Here is a 16,262-nt window from a genome sequence, read left to right on the forward strand (position 1 = left end):
AAAAAAAAAAAAAAAAAAAAAAAAAGAAATAATAATTGGTTAAAAAAATTAAACAGTATGAAAGAGCACAAAATAAAAAGTTAAAATTTCACTCCTCCCCTCCACCGCCAGTTTTACTACTCAGAAGCAATGGCTGTATTCACTTTTTAGTTTTAGTTTTTTTCTCTTCTGGTGGTTATCATTGTAGCTCCATATAGTATAGGATTTCATTTCTAAATGTAATAACTTTTCACACAATCTCTATTGACCTCCCACTATGAAACAGGAGTAAATTGGTGCACTTACCCCTTTTACCCACATTTTAACTTTTGTTAGTTATATTACTGTCTTCTTTTTCATGTTTCCAAGGCTTCTGTGATTTAAATTCTGTTCTATAATTATGTCTTCAATGCTTTGCATATAGCTTAAGTCTAAAAATTGGGGAATAAATCTTTGCATTTAAAATATTATGATTATTAACTTACATCACTGTAGAATCAAGTAGTGTAGTTAGAACTTTGCAAAGGGAAATGAGAATGAGCTAAAAGAGCTAGAAGAAGAGCACCGCCACACACAGTTGAACAGGTTGAGTATTGTACACAGGCATTTGGCCAAAGGCGTGAGTGAAGCCTGAAATCCCATGCACTACGCTTTGTGCCTTAGCATGCTGTTATTATATTTTACCAATTTTCGTGAAAGCTCTATATGTGCTGGTTGGGGCCCTAAGTGGAAAGAAAATAGGTGAATTTAAGGTCACTAAAACCAATTAAAGTTTTAAGAGAGAGAGTATGGTAAATATTACAAGAGACTAAATAAGAAGAATATTGTGGTATTTTTCATTGATTACCAGTAGATTATTGGATATTGGTGGCCTTAGCAAGAGCAGTTATATTGAATTTGTTGGGGTGGAAGTCAGGTTTTTAGTGCCTTAATGAGAGAGTGCAGAGGTGCTAAAGCCTGAACATATAGGCAATTCTTTCAAAAAATTTGGATTTCCAAGGAAGAGAGATTGTTTGATAATTGGATAGTCAAACCTAGTAACTTTTTTGTTTTTAATTTCTTTTGTTGATTTTGTGTTTAAATATGCCCTCAACATCTAACAAAAGTATTAACATATTTTTGTTAGTTCATGTATGATTTCATTTTTAATAATTAACTTCTAAATCCATCTGCTTTATGTTTTTGTATGTGGTAGTATATGCTGTAGACTGAATGTTTGTGTCTCCTCCAAATTCAGTTGTTAAATTCTAATACTCGATATGATGGTATTTGAAGGTGGGGGTCTGTGGGAGGTGATTAGATCATGAGGATGCAGCTCTCAGGAATGGGATTAGTGCCCTTATAGAAGAAGCCCTTGACAGCTCCTTTGTCCCTTCTGTCATAAAAGGATATGGCTAAGAAACAGCTGTAAATGAACCAAGAAACAGGCCTTCATCAGACACCAAATCTACCAGTGCTTTGATCTAGGACTTTGCAGACTTCAGAGCTGTGAGAAATGAATTTCTGTTGTTTATAAGCTACCCACTGTATGGTATTTTCATTATAGCAGCCCAAACAAAGACATTTTAAGTCCATAATTTGAACTTTTTATAAACAGCCAGTTGTGGCAATAATCCGTTTTTTCCCCCACTGAGTTGTAATGTAACTTTTATCTCATAATCAATTTTTATTTGGGGGGTGGGGGGCATTTCTCAGATTTTTTTATTCCCCTAATCTTACTCTCTGAGTCAATACCAACCTAACTGAATTAAACTCTACTATTTGTTGATGGCTTTTAATCAGAAACTCCAAGACAAAGCTAAGGAATGCATTCTTCGCTTGGATCTTTGAATTCTGTTTAAATCTGTTTGCATGGGTTAGAAACATTCATTATCTGAAAGTTGAATACCCATTTTTAGTCCTGGCTTTCTACAATTTTTCTGTCATCATTTTCAGTTCTTTATCCTTTTTATCTGTTCTGGAAAAGGATCTCACAGTCTTCTTCCAATGATTATATTTTCTGCAATGTCAGTTCAACTCATTACTGCCAACAGTTTTGCCACTCCTTATTTAGTTTTCTTATCTCACCCAGCAAAGTATACCTCTAAATTGTGACTGCACGTCACCTATAGTCTTTTGTTTTTGTTATTCCATAATCATTAAAGTCTATTTAGAGCATAAAGGTAATTTTTGACATTTTATCTTCCTTTATGAAATGCTTTTAGAATATATTTTTATGTATATTATGAATACAAAATTAACATTCTTAATGGCACAAAATCTTGAATTCCCTTTTTTCCTCTTTATACTGTGTTTAACTTTGAGTGAAAGGTTGTTTATCTTACTCTGTTTTACTTAGAAATGGGACTGTGGATTCCTTGTTGTTTCACCCCACATGGCTGCTGCTCAATTTTCCTTTCAAATGGAAGCCATCATGGTTTTGTAAAACCTCAAGTTGAATAGCAGGTATTCAGTCATTGTTTATCAAATATGGCTGTCTTTTATAGCCATATTTGGTTCTGTCTTGAGGAGGATACATCTGATGTTACCTGATTATAGGACAATTCAGAAGTCACTTTATTCCTTGTTAATTTGAAGATGTGCTAGTTTTTGTTAAATGAGTGGAAGGAAAAGGAAAACTTCTCCCAGATTCCCTACTCTCTGTTTGCTCCTCTCTTGCTTCCTTCCTACCACCAGGTCCTCATCCTAGAACACAATGTACACCACCCCTGCCTGTCTTCCACTCCCTCTGCCATTTTGTATACATGGATATTGAAGGGGTATAGGAAGAAAGGTTTCAAGGTGAGAGACTTAGTAGTAAAGTAGCCTTCATTGCTGAAAAAGTAGGTGGCTTATGCCTGTAATCTCAACATTTTGGAGGCCAAGGCAGATGAATCACTTGAGGTCAGGAGTTTGAGAACAACCTGGCCAACCTGAAGAAACCTCATCTCTACTAAGAATACAGAAATTGCCTGTAGTCCCACCTACTTGGGAGGCTGAGGCAGGAGAATCACTTGAACCTGGGAGGTGGAGGTTGCAGTGAGCTGAGATGGCGTGACTGCACTCCAGCCTGGGCAAAGAGTGAGACTCCATCTCAAAAAAAAAAAAAAAGAAAAAAAAAAGTAGCTGATGTAGAGAGTTAGGAAGAGAGACAAGAGGAAGGTGGATGGTGATGATCAGCTTTCAAGTAGGTGAAAGTTATTCATTTTTGAGACTTTGGAAATCTCTCTGTAACTTTTGGAAAGAGGACTTTGGAAATCTCCCTGTAACTTTTGTTGTGGAAATGCTATATGGCCCTATTTCCATTTACGATAGAGAAAATTCCTTCCAATTTCTGTCTGAATTTTTTATTTATAAAGTTTATGTCTCCTTAGATTGGCAATTGGTGGTTAATTTGATGTTTCATGCATACCACACAACTGTCTCAAAACTGTCAATAACTCATCCATTGCTTAGTGAATAGAATACAGTAAGCCTTTGTCCCCACTGCCTTCTATGACATTGCCTCCACCTACCATCTTATCTCTTTGAAAATACCTTCACGTGTCCTATTCTGCCAAATTGCTTTCACCTTTTTATATGTATCCTTTCACTCCCTGCCTCCATTCCTTTTTACATCTCATTCCCTCCACTTGTTGCAATTGTATCCATCTTTGAAGGGAACTCTCTCTTCACTGGCCAACTTCACATGGCTGCCACATGACTGTTGATGTGAATGTCAGGTGTTTATATGCACTTTTGTTTTTCTTCTGGGACAGAATCTCGCTCTGTCACCCAGGCTGTAGTGCAGTGGCACTGCAACCTTGACCTCCCTGGCTCAAGCAATCTTCCCGTCTCAACCTCCCAGGTAGCTGAGGCTACAGTAGTATGCCACCATTCCAGGCTGATTCTTTACTTTTTTATAGAGACGAGGTCCCTCTGTGTTGCTCAGTCTGGTCTCAAACTCTTGGGCCCAAGCAATCTTCTCGCGTTAGCCTCCCAAAGCACTGTGTCTTGCCCACAGGTTGTTTGTTAACCATGACCTGTACACCGTGTTAGATTCTACTTCTGAAATCTATGTAAATCTATGTTCTTAGGCCCCAAATATTTTTAACATTTAAAATGTGTGAAATAACAGTAATAACTAGATGAATAAAAACAGTAACAACAATAGTCACAATCATTCTAATCAGTAGAAGAATCAGACTTGAACCTCATCTCTGTTCACTGGGCTGATGCCCCAGCAGTTTCCTTTAACAGGTATGGCTGGTATTATTTTTCCTTTACAGGTGTGTTAACCACAGAATGGTTGCTTTTTAATAGGCAGCTTTCAGCATATCTTCTCTGTATTTTATTCTTCTCTTAACTGCTACTGCTTCTACAAAAGCAGCAGATGTACTGCAGCTGTTCTTTTGTACAAGGAAGTAGATGAGTTTCCCTTGTAGTCTTCATTGCAAGCATATATGTGCTTTGCCCAGCAACTTTATTGGTTTATTTGTGTCCTTCTCTGGGCTTCTTTTCCTTTTTCAGTGCTTTTTTTTCTCTCTCTCTGTGCATGTGTGTCCAGTCATTTCCATTTATCTCATTATCAAAGAACTTTGCTACATAAATAGCCATTTGTGACACATCCTGATCTCATGTCCCCCATCTATTACCGAGAGAAGTAATGCTTCAAGTTGGTCCTAAGCTTCCAGTTGCTCTGCAAGTCTGCTAATCATCTAAATGACAGCAGTGACATTTGGAAGTATAGAATTTCCTTGACTGGTTTATAAACTCACCTTATATTTTTTCATTTGTTGACATCTAGTAGCTTGGCAATAGAGTGTTTCTTGAAGCCTTGGTGAAGCCCGATTTGGGATACAAAACCAATTCAACATCAAGAGTTTCACTGAAGAAGAGGCAGTAAACCAGTTTAATGGAAATTGAAGGTGTGAGAGCAGGTGTGAGAGCAGGAAATTGAAGGTGTGAGAGAAGGTGTGAGAGCGGGAAAAGTTAGACCTGGGTCTAAGCGTCATGGTTCTGATATAACAGTTTAGATCTCAGCTTCTTTATATACTAGATATGTGATTTTAGGCAATCACTCTAAAATCTTAACCACTCTGAAATTTATTTTCCTCATTGCTAATGAAAGTTTAATAAGCTAGTTGAATATAAAGGACTTAGAATCATGTTTGAATTAAAGTTGATATTATTATTACTGCCCCAGATCTGCCACTGTATTTTTATGTGACTCTGTATATATTATTATATATTATTTGACAATATATTATTTGACTTTGTAGGGCCTTTATTTCCTTCTCTATAAAATTAAGGAATTTGTCAGGTAAGTTTTAAGGCTCATTTTACTTTTTAAACTTTATTTTTTCAATTGGTAGACTAATGATTGGTTTGTTCTCATTCTGCTATGATTGTAAGTCTAACGAATCTTAAATCTTCAGGCCATAGCTGCAACAGTTCAATATCAGTTCTATAACAGACAGGTAATTGAAATGTGGCCTGGCAGACGTTCACAACATCATCCCTCTTGGCCTGTTAGTCAATCAATGGAAAAGTGGTCCTATTCTCTAGATTTGGGAAAGCCTGACATAAATCATTAAGACAAGCAGAGTTGCAGGCAACTGACTGATTTTACGTATTATTTCCATAGTCAACTATAATCATGGCTTATTGCATATAAATGTCATTTAGTAACAAGTCCTTGAGGAAGGCACTGTTCTGTCCACAGCCTATCTCTGGCTTACAGCTTAGTTTGATAGAACATTAAGGCAGAGCTCAGAAGTGAGTAAGAGCATGGCAAGCTTCACTGTGGTTGTATCCTAACATGAAAATCTACTAATTTTTCATCTCCCTGGGACACTTAACCTAGTTTCTGATTCATCTTCTCATGCTGGGTAGAAAAAAAGTGTTTAGGGTCTTTCAGATGATAAAACCCATAAAAATTCTGGGAGATATATGGAAAGGTGAATAGGAAACATAGTTGTGTGACCTTTGGAAAGTAGCTAAACTAACATGGGTTTGTTTCTCCATCCATAAAAACAAGGGGTGGATCCAGATGACCAGTTTCTGAGGCAGAACTTCTATCTCTAAAAAGTTCTTAAGCTCATGATTTTAAGCATTAAAATCATGGGTTCGGTGTGTCAAAGATGGAGGTTTCTGTATCCCAAGTTCATTAATTCTGATTAGGTTAAACAAGAGTAAGACTTGAAAATATACATTTTAACATGCACGCAGGTGATTCTTTTGCCAATACTTACGGCTTACGCTTTGGGAACCATTAAAAAGTCTGCCCCGTTTCAGTAAGTTGATGACATATTGACATTGTTTGATTTATAACTTTTATGATTATGGATGAAACAACTATTAGTGATTCATGCTAAAATTACAATAATAATTACATTGATATACTTATTATTTAAAATGGATTAGATGACAAAAGACTTACAATTTACCTCTGCTTTCATAAAGTTCACCTATCCTAAGAATTGATAGGATACCATTTCCCTGAAAAGACAGGACTTTGGAAGGACTTTTCTGTAAAATAATATCATATTTTCCTCTTTAAGAAGTCTCTCAGTGCAGTTCATATTTCTCCCAGGTAAATTGCTCATAAATCCACATCCAGGAGAAACTTGTGAAAACAGAAACACATTCCTGGAGGAATTTTTGGTTTTTTTTTAAATATATCTTAGAAGATTAATTGTTTTGAAAATCATTTGATATAACCATATAGAGAAAACTATCTAGTTAACTTTGGGCATTATAGTATTCTCTTTTTTTCAGTCTGTATACAATAGAGTAGTGGTTAAGGGTAGAGAAGTTGGACTCAGATAAATTTCGGTCAAATTTTTGCTCTACCACTTAGCAGCTGTTTATCTTTGGAAAGTTATATGGTCTTTCTAAGCTTCAGTTTGTAAAAGGGGTAAAACTGTGCCTAACTCAGGGTTGTTTTGGAAGTTAAATGAGGTAATGTATCTGTATTGCTGCACAACGCCTTACATATGAGTGCTTAAAATGATTAATTTTGAGAATTTTATGGACAGGAAAGTAAACCTTACATATACTCTTTATATTTTATGTTTACATTTGTATATCTTTACAGAAGAAAATACTTTATATTTGTATAAACCTGTATTATGACCTGCAAATTGCTTTAGTATAGAAAGTCTCACTTGATGTACACAATGAAATTATGACATAGGCAGGCCAGGTATTACTTCACTTGGGCTACTTACAATTCAGGATTAAAGTGTGTATTACATGTGCAAATGATAATACTAGGATGATAACTTGAGTTTTTTAATGCCTATTTCAAACTTCCAGTTATTCAGAAAATATTTATTGAATATACACTCTATTCAAAGGTTTATGATAGAAGTTGGAGACGTGAACAGCCCTACCTTCAAGGAGCTAGCAGTGAAGCTTTCCTCTGAAGGAAATGAGACTTCATATATGGGATTTAAGACTCAGGACTGCAATAATGACTATAATGATGATAATCATCATGATGCTGGCGCAATAACCACCCATTATGGGTCACCTAAATGTCCATTATGAATTGTCACAGAATAGTGCTTTTTTTCTTTTTTTTAATTTTACCTAGAAAGAGAGAGGGACATAAATAGTATGTAGTAAACAGTTATATACATACTACAGCTAGCAGTTTAAGCAGAGCACTGTAGACTGGCTGAATCCAAATCCTGTGGTCTTAACTACTACTTTGTATTGCCTTTCAGGGCCACGCAAAAGCTTGCTGTAGCTGTAGCATTTTATCAACGTGTCAGTCTTCATTCCTCCACTGTTGATAGACTGTCATAGTGAATCTGGATTTTCAAAATTACTTAATTTAACCTCACTTGTTCAGCCTTTTCTGTGTGTGTTTCTGAACTAACTGGAGTGGTACCATGATGGTTCATCTTGGAAGTGGAAAGAATCACAAAAGCAGCTTTCACTTCTTTCTTTCAGAGCTACCTGGCCACTGCTAGGACCATATGGCGTTTCTGTGTGAAAGAGAAAAAAAGATGCTTTCTTTGCGTGACCCACCTGAATCCCAACAGGGGTGGGACTAACTTGAAAACTTCCTAGTGCAGACCGATGTAGCACTCACCAACCTGAGTTTTGGATTGGGGAGCTGAACTCAGCTTGGATTTAAGTCCCTATTTACAGTCTTGGGCTGGCGCCTCGTTCAGGATACAACCTGTACAACTGCACCCTGCACCCCTTTGGGGCTGTAGTGTTTAGCATCTCGGCCCCTCCATTTCCCCTCAAGGTCTTATACTTGAAGTTATCTGACAAAGTTCTACAAACAAACAAAAAAAAATTATATGTTTAACTTAGATCCCTATATGTGGACATCCACACATAAACGGCAGCAATATGCATGAAAACTGAAATCCATCCTGGACATATTTTATCTTTGTCAACTGTCAATGGACATGGCCTTTATTTGAAAGCAATTTAATTAATGAGATTAGTGCCCCTGAAATTCTTCACTGGTGAAATAAAGGAATCCATATATACTGATGTCTTACAAAGATGTTTCCCCCAGTTTAATATATTTTTCAAATACCAGTCATTGATCATTCACTCATCACAATTAAAAGAATAAATCCTAAAATTAGCTGTGAATTTCAAGAGAAACAAAACAAAAGCAAACATATTTGATGGTGATTTAGAGTAAAATCATATCGAGGTTTGTGTTCCAAGAGATTTGTTTGTCAAACAGGAAAAATAAAAAATACAACTTACTTTGATGCTGCTCAAAAGCCCGAGGCAGTTTCTACCCCATTTGTATTTCTGGATTTTTTTCAGCCCCATCTGTTTATTTTATATTGAGCAATCGTAGCAAAACAGAAAGCCAGCTTTTGAGGATCTAAAAGCAGGTGGGATTTGGAGATAATTTGAAAGGCATAATGACAAATTCTCAGAAAAGAGGATCTCATAGTGGCTGATACTATTGTTATTTGGCATTTTATATTTCCTTTAAGTTTGTGTATTTGTATGAGGGAAAATTTACTTGTAGCCCGAGCATCTGAGATGTTTAGAAATCTTACGAATTGAGACACTTAATTTAAATTTTTTTTTTTTTAACTGTGAGACATGATTTTGGGTCTTTAAAGACAAGGGGAGGGGGGTCAGCTTTCTCAGATTACTCTAATAAATTCCCAGATTATAACAAAACCCAGGAGATCTACTTTAAACTTTCTTCCTTAAATATCTACACATTTGATTCTGATGTAGTGCATCTCAGGAGATTAGATAGTACAGAATTTTATTTAAGTACTAACTTTATTCCAGAACAGGGAAAGTAGTAATATTTAGAATATCATGTATTTAAAAGGAGACATATTTTCCTAAAAAGAAGAAAAAAGATGGCAACATTACCTTGCCTTTCATTTGATCTTTTGTGTAATGGCAACATTTTGATATACACTCATTCTTGCCAAAGAGTCTGAACAAATGTCTGTGGTTTTCCTGGAATTCTGCCAAAGAGCCCTGCAGTTTTTTATGACTTGCTTCAACACACAGGGACAATGGTGACTACCATGGAAAACTTACACACCCCTTTCATTATAGGTGAGTAGAGTGACTTCTGCTCATCCACAGGGTGAAGGCTACCAGTGACAATGAGTCCAGTTTCTAATTAGGCACGCATCATCATGTCCATTTTCTATGTTCTGTGCTCATAGAGGGTTGTTCAGGCTGTTAGTTTGCTCTGGATGAGGGCTGGTATTGGGCATCCTGCTAATGGTTAGCACACAAAACACTTTCTGCCTTCCAAGGAAGGGGGTCTCCAAGGTGACCAGAAAGACATGCATGGATGGATACATAGCTGCATTTTTAACTCACTGACAAACTTTAGTCAGTCAGATAAGGTTAGACTACAATGCAGTAACAATGATTCCCAAATCTTAGTCACTTAATACAATCAGAGTTTTACTTAAACTCTAATTTCAGTGCATATGGGGGCAGCACTTCTATATCTTACAGCTCTGCCATCTGAAATGGATTGTAACGATACCACTAGAAAAAGAGGAACGCACAGTCCCAGCCCAGACATGAAACATTTATTTTCTGTCAGTATCCATTGGCAAAGCTACATCCATGTTTCCAGCATACAGGCAAGGAAGGCTGGAAATGTAGGGAGGTGTATGGAATAGTTGGTGGGCGCTAAATATTCTTTAACAACTACTCTGTAAAAATCTGGGGTCTTTGACTAAAACAGATAAAGATTTTAAAAAAGAGAAAAAACTTTGGCTTTGCATCTCACCTGAGGTTAGGCTTGGAAGCTGTTTTCTTTTGGTGAAATCTTTAAAAATGTAAGGATAGATAGAATTTATTGAGCTTATTTCTCTACTTTGAGCAGAGCAGTTAGTCATTAATTTACTTTAGCCATCTGATTCAAATGAATCTGTTAACTTATACTAATACCCACAGTTCCAATGGAATAGCATTAGGAGCTTAAGCTCTAGGGACAAACAGCTTAGCTTCAAAACGTCTCTTTATTTGTTAGCTGCTCCTGGGGCAAGCTGTATCATCTCTCTGAGACCAAGTTTCCACACCTGTGAAAAACAAGAAATAGTCCTAATAAGAGATCAGCTACGTGGGCTAACTTAAGAAGCAGTGCATAGTGCAGCATATGATACATAGTCCATACTCCATAATGCATAGATATTTCAGATACAAACAGTTGAGACACTCATGTATTTGTTTTTATGGGGTTTCTTGTGATCTTGTGTCAGTTCATGAGTCATGACAAATAGCAATAGTTGTTGTGGGTAGACTCTTCATAAGTTTTTACTCTATGCATTTGTAGCCAGAGAGAGAGTACTGAAATAAATGAAGAATCATAGAGGGGCTCCACAAAGAAACTTGTTAAATCCCTGAAGATCCAAAGTTAAGAACTGTATCTCAAAACCTTATCATATCCTCAAAACTGCTAACTCATGCTTGGCAACAAACTTTTCTTAATTGAGTTTTTAATACATGAATGACTTAGGTAGTATCTTTAAAAATAATGTCTGTTATTGTGTTTGAGAGGCAGCCCACAAGATCTAAAATTTTCTTGTGCTATAGCCACACTGAATCCTGAACCAAAATCCATGCTTCTTAATGCTGTAAACTTTCTTATGTGTTTTTACGTTAACCACCAGACCTCACAAAACGACTATTACATTTTCTTTGCCAAATATTAAACTACTCTTTCCAAACAATATTTTCTAAAGTTGTTATATTTAATACTTTTTATTTCTTTTTATTTGACTTTCACCTTGGAAGCTTTCAATGGGAAAGAGTGTATCAACTCCAAACTACTAATTCCGATATAATCCCAGTTGCATTAAAATGACTGAGAATTATTTGTGAATGGCTGAGATACTAGATTGGCAATAAGCTATAGAATTTGAGTACCTCCTTTTTGTGTATCTTAATTATATCTAATGAGATATTTTCTGGAACAAAGAAGCTTCATGCATTGTGTTTACGATTCTACATCAAAACCACATTGTGTCGGCCAAAAGGGTTCTTCTCATTAATTGGATGATTGCGAGTGTAGTAATCAGTGAAAAGGTTTAAAAAGGCGCCAGAAGTCAGTTTCTCTTGTGTCACTGGGGGCTAGAATTTGAGTTTCATTTATTCATTTATTTATGTGAGAAGAGTTGATAGCAATTAAACAAAATGAGTCCAAATGCTAAGAATATACCCTGTAATGCAAAATAAATTAGCATTTATATTATTTAAAAACATTCACAAATGAGTGCATTCCACTCTAACTAATGGCATTTATATTAATATTTATGGGCTGTGGGATATCATTGTCCATTAAGTAGCTCTTTATTTTAGAGTATGCATAAGAAATGACACGGAAGAAACTTTCTCCAAACTGCAGAATAAGTTAACACAGTCTAGGTTTGAAAATAAATGTTGTAGAGGGTTAAAGTCTTAATTATATAAGAATTTCACATGATACATAAACAGCTGTTACATATTAATCTAGAGGAACTCAGGAAGCAAGAAATCATTGGGGATCAAATAAAGGACAAAATTTTCAACAAACAAAGTGTCAGAAGAGCCTGGTATGAAATTGAAGCAAAAAGCTGGCATCTGCCAAGGTAAGAATCTTGATTAAAGTTGCTCAAATTGTGAAGTTGTTACAGTCTGGAAAATCAGCTCCCAGCAGCAGACTGCTGAAGATATTTAACAGGTGGACTGGTTGGATTCTGTAAAGCTCTTAACTATACTGAGGATGGAAAAAAAGTTCAGTATTTTAATGATGAATTAACTTCATATACCCTTTGGAGACTGCTCCCTAATGTGTCTTGAAAATAAAAATGTTTATCATATCAAAGACTGATAGAAGCTACAGACTTGGGAAGCCTCCTGCAATTGGAATTCTTATTGGACTACCTAGCTATTATATAGAAGTTGTCATACAGAGGTCATGGACAAGATAGAGCAGGGGCCCTGGCATGGTGTGAGGGTTTGCTGTGACCAGGGACTGGCATGGGCAGTGAGTCAGAAAGGCAGATAAATAAAACAAAGTTAAGGAATATGCAATTATAATTCAGAGAAGTCAGTACTAAACACTAGCGAAACAGTATCCTTGAAACCAAGCCTCTGTTTGATAAAACCAAATGTTTCAGATAGAAATGCATGAACCATACTGAACAACACTGAGGCAAGAGCAGATAAGTGATTGCACCGAAGTAGAAAAAGCAACTCGAGGTAGACCAGGTAGATCTTGATGATAGGTTGAATGACATAACACCCAGAGTTGTCTGTTGTCTCACCTGTGGGAGCCCAGAACTGTGTTTTTTTTTTTCATTTCCATGGCCACCTCTCACTTTAATGTGATATATTTTTAATATTATTTCCATTTCATTTTCTGTGGTGTGAATTGAGACTGTCAGGTTTTATTCAAGACTTTAATTCCAGAAGAGAAATATGATCAAACTTACTATACTTCCTTTAGTCTGTTCACTACTTTCTTGTCTCACTAGGCCACATTGGATACTGGGAAAATGAGGGCTTTATAGCCAATTGTTGTGAGTTTGAAACTTGACATCACCTTCTTCCTTTCTCAGTGTTAGTAAGAAATTTGAATGCTCAGAGAAGTTTAACTTCCCTGAGTTCCAAATCCCTCTTACCTGAAATGGGAACAAAAGATGTATCCCCAGCATTAAGAGTTACATGAGAATGGCTGGACATGTTGGCTCATGCCTGTAATCCCAGGACTTTGGGAGGTCAAGGCAGGTGGATCACCTGAGGTCAGGAGTTCGAGACCAGCCTGGCCAGCATGGCGAAACCCTGTTTCTATTAAAAACACACACACCAAATTAGGCCAGGCATGTTGGCTCACCCCTGTAATGCCAGCACTTCTGGAGGCTGAGCCCGTGGATCACCTGAAGTCAAGAGTTCGAGACCAGCCTGGCCAACATGGTGAAACCCCATCTCTATTAAAAATACAAAAATTAGCCAGGAGTGGTCGTATGTGGTGGTACACACCTGTAGTCCCAACTACTCAGGATGCTGAGACATGAGAATCGCTTGAACCTGGGAGGTGGAGGTTGCAGTGAGCCAAGATCGCATCACTGCACTCCAACCTGGGCGACAAAGCAAAAGTGTGTCTCCAAAAAGAAAACAAAAATAGCGTTATATGACAGTGTATGAAAAGTACCATTCAATGGAAGATAGAATATATGAACAGCTTAATTATAGTTATTGTTTCCATCTTCTGAATCCTCTCTTAATTATTGCAAAAAAGAGAATACAGCATCATACCCACAGAACTAACAATTGGGAGGAACTGATAGTGACCTCCTTGTTTAGATAGAACATGTGCTCTCCAGATTGCCAATCACTATGCAATTTTGTGTATTCATTTACATTGTGTGTTAGTACATTTATGTTGCTATAAAGGAATATCCGAGGCTAGGTGATTTATAAAGAAAAGAGGTTTATTTGGCTCTTGGTTCTGCACACTGTACAAGAAGTGTGGTGCCAGTTTCTGCTTCAGGAAGCTTCTACCCATGGCAGAAGGCAAAGGGGAGATGGCATGTAGAGATCACATGGCCAGAGAAGAAACAAAAGAGAGGGAAAGAAGATGCTAGGCCCTTTTTAAATGATCAGTTCTTTTGGGGATTAATAGAGTGAGAATTTACCATCACTGTGAAGACAGTACCAAGTCATTTATAAGGAATCCATCCCCATGACCCAAATGCCTCCCATTAGACCCCTGCTGCAGCACTGGGAATTAAATTTCAACATGACACTTGGCAGGGCTGAGCGAACTGTATCCAAACTATAGCACATTATCCGCCTGTTTTTTATAAGCAAATGAATGGGTCACTCTTATGTAAAGTCACATATAAGTGTTTGTCAGGACCTCAGATTTTACAAAATTCACATGTATAAAAATGAAGTGACCTGGCAAAATTCCTTGAACATAGCATTCGACAATTGAATGATCCTTGTATTTTTATTTATTTTTTGAGACAGGGTCTCACTCTGTTACCCAAGCTGGAGTACAGTGGCATGATCATGGCTCACTGCAGCCTCGACCTCCCAGGCTCAAGTGATCCTCTCACATCAGCCTCACTAGTAGCTAGGACTACAGGCATGCAACTGGAGAGGCATTAACCACACCCAGCTAATTTAAAAAATTTTGTTGTTGTTGTAGAGATGGGGTCTCACTACGTTGCCCAGGCTGGTCTCAAACTCCTGGACTCAAGTGATCCTCCAACCTCAGCCTCCAAATATGTTGAGATCACAGGCATGAGCCAACATGCCCAGCCCTAGTATCTTTGTGCTAAAGCCTCAATGCCTAACAATCATTTTCCACCCATTTTCATTCTGATATTAAATCATTTTTCCTATGTTGACATTTTCATACAGAATTTGAAGTAGGATGAAACTTTAAGACTTCCCATGACATACCAGTTACTTGTCAAATGATAAAACTGAGTCCTATAAAAGGAAAGATATTAGTGTGATAACATGGTGGCAGAACCAGGAACGAAACCTGGGCCATGTTATTTACTGTTTAAAGCTTTTCCCACTTCATTTCTAGTTTTATCCTGAATGAGTTTATGCATAAAGCACTTAGTACTGTGCTTGGCACAGAGTCAATATTCAATGAAAATTAGGTATCAGAATTATTTTCATCTCTTTCCTTTATTCATACTGTTTTCTGTGCCTACACTATTCTATTCTTTTTAATTAATCATGGACTGACCTGCACTTCAAACTTGGTACTCATTTATTGTTGTCCCATATGCAATACTGGCTCTTTTTCCTATGAAATCCAACAGTGCTTACTTTCCCTATCACTGGCTAGCAAACTGTTGCCTATTGTTGTTACTGAGTTTCTTTTTATATTTCGTCCCCCCCGAAAAGTCCATTCCATCTGGAGATAGGGGGATCTTTACATTGTGCATATACTGCAGTGTGATCAATATTTTACTGGTGGATTGAGCGACATGGACACATGCTCTTCGAGATTTCTAAGTGACACATCCGTAAAACTGGTGCCAACTTGGTACACCCATATCCTGTGTCATCTATAATTGAGAACACCAAAGCACCACAGCAATGTTATGACAAACAATAATTTAAGTTAGCTGGATAGAAAATACTTTTATCTTTTCTAGAATGGCTGAGCTTGAAATTTACAAGTACAGTGCCTATGCAATCCCTTAATGAAGAGAATATGAATACTTTGCTCCAGTCATAGCGTTTTAGAAACTAGATGATCCATTACAGTGACAAATAAACGCACACTGGCTACACATCTGTCGATGATTAGTAAATGGGTCATATTGCTAATGTAGAAGGTGAGTGTGAGAACCAGAAGTAGAAATTGTTAAAGAATAATTTATAAACAAGTGCTTGCTTATTCAGCAGTGCATGCCTAAAGTGGTTTCTCTTATTTTTACCTCAATGATGAGAGCTCTCCCCAAAATGGACTTGCCACATTTAGGGTAAAGACATACACTTTGATTAAACTGCATGCAAATCCGTTAATCATGAATAATAATACATCCTTGAGATTCAGCGATAGTTTTGCAACACAGAGTTCTTCTTCTTTGTGCTTTAACAATTCTAATCTGCAGCAAATGTGAATTTTAATACTTTTATTACAGCAGGTATGTGTGTCATAATGGGGCATATAACGTGATACCATGAAAATAGAACCAGTGGTTGTCAAGAACGTTAGAGCTCAAAAAGGCCTTGGTCTGAGTAGAAAGGAATAGGACTGTGCTATAAGAACTTCAACACTCAAAAAAAAAAAAAAAAAAAAAAAAAAAAAAAAAAAAAAAAAAAAAAAAAAA

This window comes from Rhinopithecus bieti, unplaced genomic scaffold, assembly GCF_001698545.2.
Source record: "Rhinopithecus bieti isolate Rb0 unplaced genomic scaffold, ASM169854v2 scaffold_12640, whole genome shotgun sequence".
Classification (NCBI taxonomy): Eukaryota; Metazoa; Chordata; class Mammalia; order Primates; family Cercopithecidae; genus Rhinopithecus; species Rhinopithecus bieti.